Source organism: Plecotus auritus (assembly GCF_963455305.1).
Source record: "Plecotus auritus genome assembly, chromosome: 1".
NCBI lineage: Eukaryota > Metazoa > Chordata > Mammalia > Chiroptera > Vespertilionidae > Plecotus > Plecotus auritus.
Genome location: NC_137770.1, coordinates 203,678,310 through 203,696,622, shown reverse-complemented (window position 1 = coordinate 203,696,622; position 18,313 = coordinate 203,678,310). Strand labels below are relative to the sequence as shown.

Here is an 18,313-nt window from a genome sequence, read left to right as displayed (position 1 = left end):
AACACTGGGTCACCTTGAGGGCTGGACCCACCTCCACTCTTTCTTTTATGTCTTCCTGCTTCAAAATTTAGCAGGGCCCAGCCCACCATGGAGGTTCTCTTTCCTTTGTACATGCTGTTTTTTCTCTTTAAATCATTGTGGCTGGCTTAGATACCCAGATGCAGCTTGGTGAGCCCTGGACAGCCTTACTCTGAATATCACCTTGCAACACTGAATAGACGTAATCCCAAATCCAGGGAAAGTAGGAGAGGCCTGGATTACCTGGCAAGTCTAAACTGTATGATGCCTTTCAGACTGTTATCACTCCCTGTTTAATGTTAAAATTTAAGTCCATTCTGAGAACATCTGTAGTGTGTACAGTACTCTAGGAATCCTGCAAGAAAATGAAGCAAATGACAGGATAGGATTTGGTGATATCTGTTCCTGCCCTATAATCCTATGTAATAAAACCCTAATATGCAAATCGACTGACTGGTGGAACGACTGGACACTATGACAAGCACTCACCACCAGGGGGAGGCGACCAGCAGCGGTGGTGGGGAGCTGGGCCAGCCAGCGGCCGGCCAGTGACAGCGCCATGCTGCCAGTCAAGGCGGGTGCCAAAGGTGGCCCCCTGATCGCCCTTCCCGCTGGTCACCCCACAGATGGCCCTGATCGCTGGTCAGGCGTAGGGACCCTACTGTATATATTGGGAACAGTCTCTTAGATTTAAAAATTAAAACCTGGCAAGGCTACTCTAACACTGAAAAACCAGGATGATGCAGTGATGACATGCATGGACTCTGACTTGCACATTTTGCTGTCAGCCCTGATTCTGACACTTATAACTGTGTGACAAAGCCAATTACTTAAGTTCTCTCTGCTTCAGTTTTTCTACCCATAAGATGGGGAAAATGGCACTACTGCCTCAGAAGGATCATGTTATGTACTAGTTTTTATAATCAGGGCAAAAAAATGTAGCTGCCCATACAACAGCAAGATGCCTTTCACCTGTATGAAAAGTATGGTCACTGGTGCATGCAGTATCCCTGATTCCAAGAGGGATGTCTGACTGCCAGTTTAGGCCTGACATCCCCTGCGGGGTCCCAGATTATGAGAGGACACAGGCCGGGCTGAGGGACGCCCCCTCCCCCCCCACCATGTGCATGGATTTCATGCACCAGGACTTTAGTACTATTATAATACCAAACTTCATACTGTACTTTTGACATATACTTCTTTGTGAGCAGAATGTTAATGCTATATTGCCCATCAAAAACACCCTCTGTACTACTTTAGCACCTGACATGTGTATTTTGTTTTTCAAATTGTTATCTGAGATAATTGGAGCTATCATAATAGTTAACTTTCATGTAGACATTTCTTAATCAGACCCTTTACAGAGTTTAACACACTCACTAGTTTTCTGCTCTAAGGTAGTTTATCTAACCTTTTGTGGAACCTGGGCAAGGGCTGATGCAATCACATTGGCTCTCTCTTCTGTCATGTTAGTGACCATCGACCCCAGGGAAAACACCACAATACCATTTTCTCCAGAGCTCTGGGCAAACTCTTCCATTTCCTGTGAAGGAAGAATTACTTTCCATTACAAAAGACAATAGCATAGTGAACACTATTGAAATAATTGCTTCAAAAAGCCAAAGAGAAGATTAAGTATTTTAAGAAGTTATTAGTATTGTTATTATTTTAAATTATGCTAAAATACACATAATATAGTTGCCATCTTAACCATTTCTAAGTGTACAGTTCAGTAGTATAAACATATATTCTTATTGTTGTACAATCCATCTCCAGAACTTTTTCATCATGTAAATTTTTACTGTATATTTCTTAAACTGTAATTCTTCATTTCCCATTTTAACAGTTCCTGACAACTATCATTCTTTTTTCTGTTTCTATGAATTTGACTAGTCTAAATCCCTTACGTAAGTGGAACCATGTAGTATTTGCTTTTTGTCTGTGGCCTATTTCACTTAGTGGAATGTCCTTCAGATTCATCTATGTTATAGCAGGTATTAGAATTTCCTTCAATTTTAAGGCTTAGTAATGTTCATCAACAGATACCTTGAGCCACCAGAAAGACAAGTGGGTCCTAGAGCAAATTAACCCTGAAATATTGCAGGAGGTAAAATTTACATAGGTGATACTTTAATTTTTCAGGGACATCATTAGAAGGCAGGGTTCTTTGAAAAAGATAATGCTGGGAAAAATAGAAGGCAGCAGGAAAGAGGATGATCAAAAATAGAAGGCCTGCAGGGATCAAGCTGAAACATCCACCAAGGGGTCTGGGAGTGCAAGAGGGCACTCTGCAAAGTTGCTGTCATACAGGGTGTGGAATGCAAACACAAGTGTGCAATAAACCAGATACGGGGCTGACAGTGCCCCAACATAACCCACGACTGAAGGTGGAATCGCATGGCCCCATGAGGAATCAGGTTCCCTCCTCTCTGGTTCTGGGGTGTGCGAGAACCGCTGCTGCCAAGTCATTGCAGCTTGGCAGCTCCTGCGTTGAGCATCTGCCCCCTGGTGGTCAGTGTGCGTCATACCTACTGACCAGTCAGCCAGTCAGATGGATGCTTAGCCTTTTAAATATACAGATTATATAGATACTTGTGCAAATGTGTGTGTGTGTGTGTGTGTGTGTGTGTGTGTGTGTGTGTGTGTAAGGAAGAAATGAAATAGAACCAGTACACAGTATTGAAGAGGAAATGCTTTTAGAGACTCTTCATTTATAATGTTATGAATTAATAATATATATTCTTATAATGAGGCTACACAACAGGATCTTAACTCACCTTTATTTCTTTATTGTAGTTCTACTAAATTATTTGCATCTATGCTTCTGTTTTCTGTAGAATTATTTTAGTATATTCATTAGTATTTTATTTCTTTGACTATGAAAACTAAAAAGAAGTTCATTATGACTAGAATGACTGTATGTCTTTTTTATCATCTCTATAATAATTTATATCTCATCTTAACTTTTGTCAGATTCTCCCAAGCTTTCCCCACAAATCATTAAAAAAATTTATTGAAATATAGTTGGCATACTATATTATATTTGTGTCAGGTGTGCAACATAGTAATTTGACATTTATATACTTTACTATGTGATAAGTCTAGTAACCATCTCATTGCACAAAGTTATGATAAATATTATTGACTATATTCCTTATGCTGTTGTTAAATTACTGTGATTCATTTATTTTGTAACTAGAAATATGTGCCTCTTATTACTCTTCCCCTTTTTCTCCATTTCCAACCCCCTCCTCTCTGGCAACCATCCTATCTAACAAAGAGGGAATATGCTAATTGACCCTCACACTGTCGCACAGATGGCGGTGCCCATAGCCAATAAGGAGGGAATATGCTAATTGACTGCCCAACCCTCAAAGATGGAAGTGCCATAACCAATAAGAAGGGGATATGCTAATTGAATGCCACACCCTCAAAGATGGTGGTACCCACAGCCACAAGATGGTGGTGCCTAGTCCCCTCAGCCCTGCCGCCAGAGTCCCCCAGTCCCTTCAGCTCCCCAGCCTCCCAGGGCCAGCCCGAGGTGCAGGCAAGCCTCAGATGTTGGCTTCCCAGCCGCCCAGGGCTGCTTGAGGCTCAGGTAACCAGGGCCGGCTGAGGCTTGTGCTGCTGGCAGTGGCAGCAGCAGAGGTGTGATGGGGTGTCGCCTTCCCCTGATCACTGGGTTGCCTTCGCCCCTGAGGGCTCCTGGACTGTGAGAGGGGGAAGGCGGGGCTAAGGGACCCTTCCTCCAGTGCATGAATTTTCATGCACTGGGCCTCTAGTCCTAATATATAAAAAGCCAGGGGACATCACAACTGAAACAACTGGATGGACAATTGAACAGCAGGCTGTGTGGGGTGACCAGGCCGGCAGGGGGGTTACTGAGGGATGACCAAATGACTGAACAGCAGGCTGCATGGGGCGACCAGGCCGGCAGGGGGTGCAGTTGGGGCAACCAGGCTGGCGGGGGGGGGCAGTTGTGGGTGACCAAGACAACAGGGGGAGCAGTAAGGGGTGACCAGGCTGGCAGGGGATCATTGGGGGTGACCAGGCAAGCAGGGGGGCAGTTAGGGGTGACCAGGCCAGGAGAGGGGGCAGTTGGGGAGACCAGGCTGGCAGAGGGGGAAGTTGGGGGCAACCATGCTGGCGGGGGGGCAGTAAGGGGTGACCAGGCTGGCAGAGGCTGCCAGTAATAGGCAACCAGTTCAGCAGGGGGGGAGTTAGGGGCGATCAGGCTGTCAGGCAGAGGTAGTTAGGGTGATTAGACTAGAGGGGGAGGGGCAGTTAGGGGCCATCAGGCAGGTAGGCAGGTAGGCAGGTGAGCAGTTAGGAGCCAGCAGTCCCAGATTGTGAGAGGGATGTCTGACTGCTGGTTTAGGCCCGATCCCCCAAGAGGTCCCAGATTGGAGAGGGTGCAGGATGGGCTGAGGGGACCCCACCCCAGGCATGAATTTCATGCACTGGGCCTCTAGTCCTATATAATAAAAGGCTAATGTGCAAATTGCCCGAACAGTGGAACGACTGGTTGCTATGACACGCACTGACAACCATGGGGCAGATGTCAACACAGGAGCTTCCCCTGGTGGTCAGTGTTCTCCTACAGGGCGAGCGCTGCTCAGGCAGAAGCCCTAAGGTGGGCTAATGGCTTGCAAGCACAGCGGTGGTAGCACTAGGATGTCCATCTGCCGGCTTAGTTGGACATCTTCTAAGGGCTCCCGGACTGGGAGAGGGCATAGGCCAGGCTGAGGGACTCCCCAGAGTGCATGAATTTCATACACTGAGCCTTCCAATACTATATTGAATAAAGATGGCAATTGTGGGCATCACTGTGTTGTTTTTGATCATAGAAGAAAAGCTTTTAGCTTTTTCACCATTAAATACGATGTTAGCTGTGGATTTTATTGGTCATATATGGTCTTTATTATGTTGGCATATTATTCTCTCTGTACCCACTTTGTTGAGAGTTTTTATCATGAATGGATGTTGGATTTGTCAAATACTATTTTTCTGTATCTATGAGATGATCATATGATTTTTATCCTTGGTTTTGTTGATGTTGTCTATCACATTGATTTTTTGTGTGGATATGGAACCATCTTTGCATTGCTAGAATACATTCCACTTGAGCATGATGTATAATCCTTTAACATATTGTTAAATTCAGTTTTCTAATATTTTGTTGAAAATATTCACATCTATTTTATCAGAGATATTTATTGTCTTGTGATTTTTTTGTACTGTCTTTTTCTGGTTTTGGTATCAGGGTACTGCTTACTGCTTTCATAGAATGAATTTTGGAGTGTTATTTCCTTTTCAATATTTCTGGAATATTTTGAGAAGGATACGTATTAATTGTTTGGTAGAATTTACTTGTGAAATCATCTGGTCCTGAACTTTTGTTTGTTGAGAGATTTTTAAAAAATTACTATTTTAATTTTCTTGCTAGTAATTGATAAGTTCAGTTTTTATGCTTCTTCCTGGTTCATTCAATGAAGGTTGTATGTTTCTTGTATAGCTCTTTTTTTGGAGATTTCTTGTATAGCTCTTTTTCTGGAGATTTCTTGTATAGCTCTTTTTCTGGAGATTTCTTCTATTCTTTCATTTGGGGCCTGTTTCTTTGTCTCCCTATATTTGCTGCCTCTTTGTGTTTGTTTCTGTGTATTAGATCAATTTGCTTTGACTCCCAGTCTTCTGTATTTCTTCATTTGTTTTACTTTCTGTGTTTATTTCTAGGAATTAGATGAAACAGCCACCTCTCCTGAACCTGATGGAGTGGGTTTGTGTAGGAATGATCTTTGTGTAGTCTACGTGTGCTGGGTGGCCTCAGCAGGCTGGCTGGAATTGAAGTGGTTGCTTTAGGTACCAGGGGATTCCTGGCATGCAGGCTAGCCACAGTTGAGACAAATATGGGACAATTTTCTCAGGGTACTCAGCTCTGGCGGCACCCTGGTAGGCTGGATGGCTGGGTTTGGAGCAGCCAGTGGCATATGGCTGCAGCATTGCCATGGCAGTTTGTCTGTCTGAGCCTGGGTGGAGGGGATATTGGGTGAGTGGCCTAGGGCACGCTATGGTGGCCTTGCAGGTGAGCTACAGCACTTGAATTGAATTCTTGCCCGTGACATCAGTGGAAAGAGAATGTAAACATTGGCACTCACAGGCACCTCCAATCCCAAAGTGTTTCCACTGAGCCTGGAGAGTTCTCGCAGTTTCTCAACCTTCTCTAGGCAGTCTCTCTCTCATTTGTTATGCAGAAGCTGTTCAGTCAACCCTTAGCTGTTTTTCAGGAGGAAATGCTCTTCATGTAGATGTATATTCTGAGTGTTCATGGGAAGGTGTCAGTTCAGGGTCTTCCTATGCTGATATCTTGGACCTCTCTCCCCAAATCACTTCTTACATGCTGGAGAATTACTGCAATTTAAGAGTCTGGTATTATTGTCCAGAATTTCCACAAAATAGCCTTAAGATTCCTATTTACAATCCAGAATTATCCTTATCTAGTTACTTATTTGAGTGTCCGTGTTTCTGACGTGTTTGTGTATGATGCCTTTTGCTCTGAAATCATATTGTAAAATGGAAGTTCTAGTAGAATATGCTATGTGTAACCGGCTGTGAGGGGCCCTCATCACCACCTTGCTGAATCTCCCGGGGAGCACCTGCCCCACAGTGGGAGAGGTACAACTGGGCTCTCTGCAGCAAAGATCTGGTCACCCTCCTGAGTAACTCAGTTTGATGTATTTAAAGTTGCTGTGGCAAAGTCATGTTCACCTGAAATTGTTTCAGAATTATTCTGACTGTGGTCCCTGATTTTTTATCAGTTTTCAAATTTTATTATTTTCAGTACTAGAAAAATTCCTGATTGCTCAATGTGCTTTCTAGCTCCCACCCCAAAATGTGTAAGGAACCAAAATTTCACGGATATCTGGTCCAAACTTCATACTCTTCTATCCACCTTTGACCTCTCTGCTGATTTTTCTGTTTTAAATTGTTTACTTGTTTTTTTTTTCCTCTGAAAAATAAAGACCTAACCCTTCTAACATAAAAAGTTTACTTTCTTATTCTAATCATTGCTTTAAACTTTTGTTTAAAAAATTTGAGATATAATCCTATATAATAAAAGCCTAACATTCATTGACTGCTGGACCAGTTGGTATGACATGCACTGACCACCAGGGGGCAGATGCTCTGACCAGTAGGTTAGCTTGCTGTTGGGGTCCAGCCAATTGGGACTGGGCAAGATGTGCCTGAGATTCCCTGGAGCCCTCCCGCAGTCCCTCCCCTGCTGTCCAACCTCCCGTAGTCCTTTCCCAGCTGGCCAGCCTCAATTGGCCCTGATCAGAACTGGGCGAGAAGGGCCGGACACACCCTGGAGCCTTCCCGTGGTCCCTCCTTGGTCATGATTGTGAACTGGTGAGGTCCCTTGGCCTAGACGATGCCCTCTCACAATCTGTGACCCTCGGGGGATGTTGGAGAGCCAGTTTCAGCCTGATCCCTGCAGGCCAGACCGAGGGACCCCACTGGTGCATGCACCAGATCTCTAGATGATATATAACATTAAGTAAGTTTAAGGTGTACAGTGTATTGAGTTGATTCATTTATATATTGCTAGAGGTCTAGTGCACGGATTTGTGCACCGGTAGGGTCTCTCAGCCTGGCCTGCGCCCTTTTGCAAACTGGGACCCCTCGGGAGACATTGGATTGCCGTTTTTGGCTCTATCCCCGCAGGCCCTCAGGGGTGTAGTAGTGCACAAAGTGGCAGTGGCCAGGGAGGAGCCTGAGCTTGGGCTGGGCGCTGTGCTGCTCCCGCTCAATCTGGCCCTGCTGCTCCTGCCACCTCCATGGCTCAGTAGTGCTACTGCAGAGGTGGGAGAGGCTCACGCTGCCGCAGCTGCACTAGCCATCTGTGAGCCGGTTTCTGGTGCCTGTTGCTCAGCTGAGCAATGCTCCTGCTGTGGGAGCACACTGACCACTAGGGGGCAGCTCATGCATTGAGCGTCTGCCCCCTGGTGGTCAGTCACTTAGGCTTTTATATATATAGATAATATGATTACTACCTAATATTAGTGAACAATTCTATTAGGTCACATAATTATCTTTTTATGTGTGTGGTGAGAACATTTAAGATCTAATCTGTAGAAACTTTCAAGTATATAAAGAGTATTGTTGGCTATAATCACTATATCTTCCAAACTTAATCATCTTCGAGTTACAAGTCTATACCCTTGACCAACTTCTTCTTACCCACTAATCTCCCTTTCACCAGTTCATGGTAGTCACCATTATACTTCTGTTTCTATGGGTTTTGCCATTTTTAGAGTCCACATATACTAGTAAGTGATATCCTATATCTGTCTTTTTTAGTGTGCCGTATGTCACTTAACATAATACCTTGATGGTCCATCTATGTTGTCCCAAATGGTAGGATTTCCTCCTTTCTTATGGCTGAATAATATTTTAGTGTGTGTGAGTGTGTGTGTGTGTGTGTGTGTGTGTGTGTGTGTGTATAGTCCACATCTCTTAAGTTGTTTCCATTTACTAGCTCTTGTGAAAAATGGTGCAATAAACATGGGATTACGGATATATATTTGATATCCTTTTTTTCTTACTTCTAGAAGTATACCCAGAAGTGGATTTGTGGATCACATGGCAGCTCTATTTAACTTCTTAAAAAACCTCCATACTGTTTTTCATAGTGGTTACACTGCTTTTACATTCCCACCAACAGTGCACAAGATTCTATTATCTTGTAGATCACCAAGTTTCCTTAGCACGGCTATTTTGACTTTTTTATTGGGTAAATCATATATCTCCATGTCTGTATTTGTTTGCTGGAGGATTGTTGTAAAATTTGGTGACCTAATGTTTCCTTGATTTTTCATGTTCTTTGGAATTTTGCATTGCTGTTTTTGGTTTGGATCAGCAATCACCCGCTTATGTTTACTACTTTCAGGGTAGAAATATCTTTTGTCAGTACTTCTATAGATAAGGCTTTTTCAGATCTTGAATGAATATGCCTGCTCTGTGCTTCATGCTCCCTCTTGTGGGAGAATTCATGAGCCTGTTTGTCCTCCCTCCATATAAAGCACCAGGCCAGATGCTCTTTCTTTTATTTTCCTGAAGGTGGTGCTACAGCTCAAGTGTGTGGTTCTCTCCTGTCTGCAAACCCTTGTCTGTATTCTGCTCTTGCTTCCTAGCCTTTTATCAAATCTTGCTCTTGCTGCTGTCCTTGGCAGTTTCTACATGGAGCTGGCCACAGAGGGGAGGAAATATGAGTTGGAATGCAGGTCACTGTTGGTGTCCACATGCCAGTATGGAGGGATCTGTAAGAAAGGTTTTCTTCGTGGTTTGTAGCCAGGCTTCCTGATGAAGTACAGAATGCAGTCAGGAGGGACCGTGTCTCTTTAACATGCCCTCCGATAATCTTCTTTGTCACTCTCCATATCTGTTCCCTCTCGTCAGTCACTGACCTCCTAATTCAATACTCTGGATGCTGTGAGAGAGAAATGAGTTCTTTGGAAGCATACTGCAAACCAGGGGAAGCTTGGCATCCACCCACTGGCTCTCTGTCCCTGTGAGAGAAATCACGGGCACGGTCGGGCCTTCTGTTAGCCTTACACTGAGCTGCCTTGGAAGAGGAATGATGCTGGCAAAATCAAGCTTTCTTCTCGCCCACACCAATGCATTCAAATTCATCTATTTTGTGCTCCAGCAGAGTGCTAGAACTTCTCCGTTGGAAATCTGGACTTCCACAAAGGCTCTCTCCTCCACAGGAAACTGCCCAAGCCAGGTAGGTGCTGGACTGCAGCTAAGAGGGGCTGGAACAATTCACAATACCCTGTAGTTGTCACAGCCAGTACTGGAGTCTTTCTGCCTATTACACGACTCGTAGGTGGGCAAGATTCCTTTTGCACTGGCACTTTTTTTCGTGGATGGATAACAGACTTTTGTTGTTGAAGGAGGACAACAACAAGGGATGTCTCATGTTCACTTACACCCGATTGCTATTGCCACTCCTGAGGTATTAGGATTCACTCCTATGGGATGCTCTCCAGCATTATTGTAGCATTATGCTTTTTCTTTATTATACTTTTCACACTGTTTTTATTACTTGCTGATATGATCTCTTTCCAAGTAAAACATCTGGTGTGGAGGAGCAAAATGGTATCTACACTGCTCCTCTGTATATCCACCCCTTATCCTTGCACTGTACTAGTCACTTTAAAATTAGTGTTTGAATTAATGGCTGATAGTTTTTATGTGTTGAATAATGAAGGCCTTAATTTAACTGACCCTATTTCCAAAGTCTCCCAAGTATAATTCTTTATTCTGTAATGATAGTGACATTCAGATTCTTGAAATAGTATAAAATATACGAGTTTCTAATTGGCAGGTCACTTTACCCAGATTCCCATATCTCTCACCATGTGATCAGACTTTCTGAATGAAGAACACAGAATCGTTGCTACTGAAAATGCAAAGCAGAACAAACAGGAATAGTTTTACCTTAGGCAGAGGCTTAGCAGGTTTGCAGTGGAGGCCTCCAACAAATTCAAAATGTGGCAAGAGTGGGCGAGGGAATTCAAAATCCCAATAGGTTCGAATAAGCCATATTTCAGCTTTTCTCATTAACTCAAATAATGTAGTGGGTCTTCCTGAAAGGTAAAAAGAAAAAAAGGTAGAGAAAATAAGAATATTGTAATGTGAATGTACCATTTTGTTTTCTTTTTTTTAAAAAAAGCTTCAAATAATGTAGCCTAAGATGTTTAAAGTGTCTGTGGCTTGATAGGGCAAACATCTCTATATATATTATAAAAGCCTAAGCAACCTTTACAATCCAATGACCGGAATGACTGGAACAACTGGCCGACTAGCTCTGATGTGCACTTACCCAGACCTTGCTGCTGGGCCCTTGACAGCCCTGAATCTGGTTCATCCGCACCCCAGACCCAGACAGGAGGGAGGAGGGAGGCCGATTACTCATGGAATTGGCTGTTGGTTAGCTTGCTGCTGGGGCCAACCTCCCATGGTCCCTCCCCCAAGCTGGCCGGCCCTCATACCCTCCCATCAGCTCTAATCGCCAGCCAGGCTCCACCTATGCACGAATTCATGCACTGGGCCTCTAGTATTTATATAATATACATGTTTTATATTATGTTGTTCATATATATTAACAATATACATAAAAATTAACAGTTTTTCTTCTCTAACATCACATCAGGACATTTATCCTATCTAATAAAAGAGTAATATGCAAATTAACCATCACTCTGTGACAAAATGGCGGCCCCCATAGCCACAAGATGGCAGTGCCCAGTCCCCTCAGCCCTGCTGCTGGAGTGTCCAGGCCTGTCCACAGGAGCAGCGAGGCTGGATCTGTTCCCCGCTCCACCGCTGCTGCAGCATCTGGGCCTGTCCACCCTGTGGGGGTTCGCGGGACCAAGTGGCAAGGCTGGATCCGCCCCCAGACACGGCAGACAGAGCCCAGACAGCAGAGCTTGGGGGCTTCCTTAGCGCAGTGGCAGCGGCAGCGGGGAAGCCCCAGGACCAGCAGACGGAGTCCAGACAGCAGGGCTTGGGGGCTTCCTTAGTGCAGAGGCGGCGGGAACACCCCCAGGCCCCGCACACAGAGCCTGGACAGCAGGGCATGGGGGCTTCCTTAGTGTGTCGGTGTCGGCAAAGCCCCCAGGCCTGGCAGACAGAGCACACTGCAGGGCATTGGGGCTTCCTTCACATGGCGCATGGCGATGGCAGGCAGAGAGTGGACAGCAGGGCATGGGGGCTTCATCTCCATGGCTGCAGCGAAACCTCCAGGCCCCGCAGAGAGCAGAGATCCAAGGGAGTGGGTCCAAGCCATCAGTAGGACATCCCCTGAGAGCTCCTGGATTGTAGAGGATGCAGGTTGGGCTGAGGGACCCCTGTGCACGAAATTCGTGCACTGGGCCTCTAGTAATCATAGAGAATGGTTAAACCTAAGCCACTATAGAACTAAACATAACATTTGCTTACTCTGTAAAGCTGCAGAAGTAATAGATGTTAATGTAAACAATGATCTCAATTCCTCAATCAATTAAATCTACCATATCCATGGAAACAATTTTTTCTAGATTATTTAGTCTAGTTTCTGCAATTTAGCAGGCTATTCCCTTCATCCTAGATTTCCCAAAAACTGAGGTTTTGACAGTATGGCTCATTTCTTGGTACTATAATTATATTTGGTTCATTTTAGGAGCCTAATAATACTTGTACATTAATAAAAACATTTACAAATAACAGCTGGAATATTTTCATAATGGTAATAGATGAGTCTTAATTTTCACTCTTTTGTCTTTAATGAAAGAAGACTTTTCACAAAATGTAGTTTACTGACTTACATGCCCACCCATCAACAAAAGTTTAGTGTTTAAGCAGATGAGTTGTAAGTGCTTAGTGAAGGAATGTGAACTCATTAGAAAACTCAAATTATAGGTTCCTGAGTGTGGCACAGAGCACTCTCTCTCTCTAGTGTGAAAGAACCCTTCAGGTAATATGGCAAAATATTTCAGTTTTTAAATCAAGCTAAACTATACAAGAGGAAGCAACTCCTCCATGACCTTATAATTTAAGCATTTCCATGATATTTGTGAGAATGAAAGATCAGTTTATAATGTTATTTTATCATTTTACTTACTAAAGACAAATTTCTCTGAATTAATATTTATACAAATTCACCTTTTAGAGCACTAAGAAAGTTAGGATTTCATGATACCAAGTAAGGACATGACTTACCTAGTGCTTCGCTACAAAGCTGATCCCACTTCTCACTAAATGTTTGGAACCAGAAATCAAAATAAAGCATGTACATCATATTTTTTACTCGCTCCATGAATGTCATTTGATCACTTAATTCTGACAAGACAACAGGTACATAGGATGGAGAGAATGGAAGTCCTCCACTATACTTTTCAATTGTATAGCCAGCAGAGGCACGGAGACTGTACACAAAAGGTATTTTAAGTAGCTCAGCCAGCAGCTCACCACAAGGTCCAATGGCATCTGCAAAAACGATGTCAAACCTTGATTCCTGTAGTTTGGTCATAAGTTTCTTGTTCAAAACTACATCTTTACAGAGGGTTTGCATAAAATCAGTATATTCCCAAAAGATATCTTGCAGTAGTGAAAAATAAGTCCAAAATGTATATTTTGGCATATATGTCCACTTAGAGATCAGCCGCATGAAAAGATCCTCAAAATCATCTTTTGTTAAAGATGCAGGAAAAATCTCAAATTGAATAGCAGATGGTTTACTGGGATCAACAAGAATTGAGGCTGAAGATGTCAGAACAGTCACTTCATGACCTCTCTGGACAAGTGCATCCAGGATTGTCTTTATGTTGATCCAATGGCTGTATTCTGTGGGCCACACCAGCACCTTCCCACAACTCCCAGGGCTGAAGTGACAACTCAGCTGTAGCAGCAGCAGAACTGAAATCCACTTCCTAGGCATCCTGGAGGCACACAGGCTTCTTTTCTTTTCTTTTTTTTAAATTTAATTTTATTGTTTAAGGTATTACAAATAGTAGTACATACGTCTCCTTTTTTTCCCCACTGACCTCTCCCTGGCCTTCCCTACCCCCTGGCACTGCCCTCACCCCCCACCCCCAGTGTATTGCATCCATTAGTTATGCTTATATGCATGCATACAAGTCCTTGAGTCCTTGGGTTGATGTCTTACCCACCCGCCCCCCCCCCCCTTCCCGCCCCAACCCTCCCCTGCCTTCCTGCTGTAGGTCTATTCAATGTTTCTTTACCTCTGTATCTATTTTTGTTCATCAGTTTATAATATTCTTTATGTTCCAAAAATGAGTGAAATCATGTGGGATTTATCTTTCACTGAGTGGCTTATTTCACTTAGCGTAATGCTCTCCAGTTCCATCCATGCTGCTGCAAATGGTAAGAATTCCTTCTTTTTTACAGCAGCATAGTATTCTATTGTGTAGATGCACCACAGTTTTCTAATCCACTCATCTGCTGATGGGCATTTACACTGTTTTCAAATTTTAGCTATGGTGAATTGTGCTACTATGAACGTAGAGGTGCACATATCCTTTCTGATTGGTGTTTCTGTTTCCTTGGGATATATTTCTAGAAGTGGTATTACTGGGTCAAATGTCAGTTCCATTTTTAATTTTTTGAGGAAATGCCATACTGTTTTCCACAGGGTTCCTTTTTCTCTGCCTCCTCTCCAGCACTTGTCGTTTGTTGATGATAGCCATTCTGGCAGGTGTGAGATGGTACCTCATTGTTGTTTTGATTTGCATCTCTTGGATGATTAGTGACTTAGAGCATGTTTTCACATGTCTCTTGGCTTTCTGTATGTCCTCTTCTTTTCAAATGGCTGATCCCTTTTACCACGGCTCATGCTTATGTCCAAAGAGAAATCAATCAGGAAGTTAAAATATAAATCCTCCACCTGAAAGTAAAAACAGTCATAGCATTTGGAATACAAGTGGAAAAAGCAAAAGGTAGATGAATATTTAGGCAATGATGATGACACAAAAACAGGTCATACTGTTCTTGTCATAGTTATTAGATTCCACATGAAGATACACACACAACATGTATGTATGTATGTATTTATGGAAACTAGCTCAAGTTTAATTGTGACATTTTAAAATTGGACAAGTGCCCTAGCTGGTTTGGCTCTGTGGATAGAGCATTGGCCTGTGGACTAACGGGTAGCAGGTTTGTTTCAGGTCAAAGGCACATGCCTGGGGTTGCGGGCTCAATCCCCAGTAGGGGGCGTGGAGGGGGCAGCCGATCAATGATGTTTCTATATCTCTCTTTCCCTTCCTCTCTGAAATAAATAAAAATATATTTCAAAAAATAAAATTGGATAAGTATTTTGACATCTGCCCCTTCCCCCTTTTTTAGTTTATTTAAAATTGCAAGAAAACAGTAACCAATCACAGGTTTAATAGATATAATAAATTTACCCCTTTGGTTCCTATTTGCAGCACCCAATATTCTTTTGAAACCCCAGACAGATTTGATGGTGGCCAACAGTAAGTTTCAGACCTCTAGACTCTAAAAGTTCAGGTTCTCTGAGCATTCTGTATTGCAATAGCACTCATTCAAAATTGGTACCTCTTGTAGTTGGGCAACTTCAAATGTACCAGTTGAAAAAGCCTTTTCTCTCCAAGGGGAAGAAAAATCACTCCTCAAAACCCAGCAGATATGGCTGTGCGGTCTTTCCTCCTGTTCCATGTCTTCAGGATTTATTTTATTTATTTTTTGCAGTGGAGCAAGAGAGACCAAAACCTAATCTGAGTTACAAGAAAGACAGTAATGGCTATGAAGGGAGTGACCAGGAAAAACTGAGATACTTCTTTACCTCCCACATCCAATATATGTGCTTCACAGAAAACAACACAAATAACAGGTCCACAAATTACAATAGCTAGAATTACAACATCCATTCATCCAAGAGTGATGGAAGGCAGGAAAGTGAGGTGGGATGGAAAATGGCGTAGGGAGAAAAAGTATTCAAATCAGTCCATGAGGGGTGGCAAATGCTCATAAAGAGCAGCAGAAAAACTTTGGTCCTTTCAGGCTTACAGGTTAAAAATGCACATACTGGCGTCAGGAAGATTGTACCTTTTGTGCACCAGAGACAAAACATCCAGTTCCTTAGAAGGGAATATGCAGCTGGCCCTTGGCCAAATGGGTCCTGCCTTCCTTGGTGGGGGAGATGAACAAGCAAAGAGCTGCAAAGCCTTCCAAACGCACTCATCCCCTCTGGATGGCAGGTAACTCCGTGTCCTGCAGACGCCTTCAGTTTGGTAGGCGATGGATACAGTGAAGGGAACTTCTCTGCAGAGGTTGAGCCGCTGGAGGAAGACTGCAGGCAGTCACTGTTAATGTGCCATGAGGCCTCATAACATGTTGTAGTTTAAAGACTCTAACTCTTGGGCTGCTGACAAAGCAGTATCTTCACAGCTTTATGGGACTGCCTGTCTTAAGAGTGTTGGGCTCTCTGCATCTCTTAGTTCCAAACGTTTCAAAGGGATGTGTAGGGCATGAGGCACACAACACATGCCCACCTCCACTTGAGGCCTCTAGGGGTGGGGTGACCCAGAATCCGGAAATCGCTTATTGTGGTTTAGTCGGTGACAGACACTTGCTCTCCTGTGCTCAGCAACTGCAGGGAGTGGCACTTACGGTGGCTGAGAAGCCACGGAAGGCTTTGTTCGAAGTTGTGCAAGTCTGAAGGCTGCCATTGTCGAGAGGTCCAGCCGTGTAGTGATGTTCAACACTTTCGGCCTCTGCAGCAGCCAGGACCCCGGTTAGGACCCAGCACCCTGCCATCCGCACAGCTGGAGGTAGCAGAGCGAAGACCCAGCCATGGCAAGGCCCGGTGTCATAATGGTAGATTGCGTTTTGGCCCTTGAAACATCTGTCGCTGGCCAACACAAGAGGCTGGTGGGCCAGCACCAGACCTGAGGGAGGCATCCTTAACCAGATAGCAGGAGGGCACGTTGTCTGAGCAATGGGCAGCCGGCCTGGGAGCAGACAGGGTCTAGGCAGCCTTGGGCAAACTATGGCCCGCAGGCCGGATCCGGCTGTTCTATCTGGTTCTCTTGCTCTCCCCTCCGCTCCTTTACTTTGAATTTATATTAGTTCACACAAACACTCCATCCATGCTTTTGTTCCGGCCCTCCGGTCCAGTTTAAGAACCCATTGTGGCCCTCAAGTCAGAAAGTTTGCCCACCCCTGCGTGCGGCTGACGTCAGTGGTGAGCGTGGGGCACCAGCTCCAGGCAGAACTGCGCAGGCGCAGCGAAGACCCCGGCCTGGCGGACTCATGCGTGGTCACGCAGTACCTAGCGGACCAATTAGCTGCTTTCTACTAGCCGTAGTCCACAAGGCCAAGGAGGCCTGCACAGGCTGCTGTCCGGTGTGGAGCAATGGGCCATGGAGCCCACCGCAGCCAAGGACTAGCAAGGACTCCATTGTCGGGTGCAGCTGCAGGTGCACGCCCAGCTCGGAAGCACTACAGTCGCCTGAGCGCAGAGTCTCACCTCAGGACCTGGAGGCTTGGGCGCCAGGCGACCCAGGAACCAGCTGCTCTGGCTCCTGCTGCGCTGGAAGGCCGCCCCGGCAGCCTCTGTGTCCAGGGACTCAGCGCCTCCTCCCCCTGGGCAGCGTGGGCCCTCAAGGTGAGTACTTTCTGGCAGCCAAGGCGGCCTCTTCCCGCATAGATTCTTATGCTTGTTAAATATTCTGTGGGTAACAATGTTCTGACTCGGTTTACCTTTACCTAAAATCAGGGCCTTTGCCATCCTTGATATGTTATTTGGCCATTTCTTCTTCCGTGAATTGCCTGTTCATGTCCTCCATGTATTTCCATCTTGGAATGTTTGTCTTTTTTGTTTGTGTTTTGTAAGGTTTCTCACTCTACAATGATTACCAACCTTTATCAGTTATATGTGTTACAGAGTAGATCTGAGGAAAATTAAGCTTATATGCATGATTTAACATTATTACCTACAATGACAATGTGCATTTCTGTTTTTCCTTTGAAATTATTTCAAATATCTAGAAGAGTTCTATGGACATTCAGCGATAAATGTGCCCTATAATTTCCCCAGCAATAAAGTTTTCATTTGATTCTAAAATGAATTCATACCTTAGGCTGGACAATATTTATTGTGAGACTTTGATGATCTTTTTGACCAATAAAGACAGGAATGATTTTCTCATCTGGACACACTGCAATCCTGGTGTGTATGTTTTAGGACAGCCCTCAAAATCCTTGTGACTTGATTTTCCAATTTCCATAAAATGTTCATGATTTTTGTATTCTTTGCATTTCTATTGATAATGGTCAGTCATAGTGTGCCTAGATTTAAATGGAAGAGATGATTGTATTCTTTTTTTTTTTTTTTTGTCATGCTGAAGGTTGTAATGCTTTTATATAAGGTTAATGGGAGGGATGGAACAACAGACTTCTGAGGAAAGAAATAAATAATGAGACATACTGATCTAGTATGAGTTATCCTATATAATAAAAGGCTAATATGCAAATAGACCAAACAACCGAACAACCGGTCGCTATGATGTGTGCTGAGCACCAGGGGGCACGCATGGAACATGGCAGGCATTGGCCGTGGTGGGATGGTGGCGCAGGTGAGCGGGGGCGCCAGACCAAGGTAGGGCTCCGGTTGCTGTCATTGGGGCAAGCCTCTGGTGATTACTGATATTGAAAATTCTTTGCTCTCATGCGCTGCGGTTCCGCCCGGTGCTTGCACCTGCTGCTGGTG

General features: G+C 44.2%; 1 pseudogene across 1 annotated transcript in view; it reads right to left on the bottom strand.

Moving 5' to 3' along the window:
• Positions 1–13,516, bottom strand: part of LOC308246320 (UDP-glucuronosyltransferase 2B31-like) — a 19,454-nt pseudogene extending 5,938 nt beyond the window's left edge. The window contains exons 1-3 of the transcript in view: positions 12,781–13,516; positions 10,519–10,667; positions 1,430–1,561 (exon numbers count right to left, since the gene is read on the bottom strand). The product of the transcript in view is annotated as a UDP-glucuronosyltransferase 2B31-like (transcript). The remainder of the gene's footprint in view (positions 1–1,429; positions 1,562–10,518; positions 10,668–12,780) is intronic.
• Between the last annotated feature and the right edge of the window lie 4,797 nt (positions 13,517–18,313).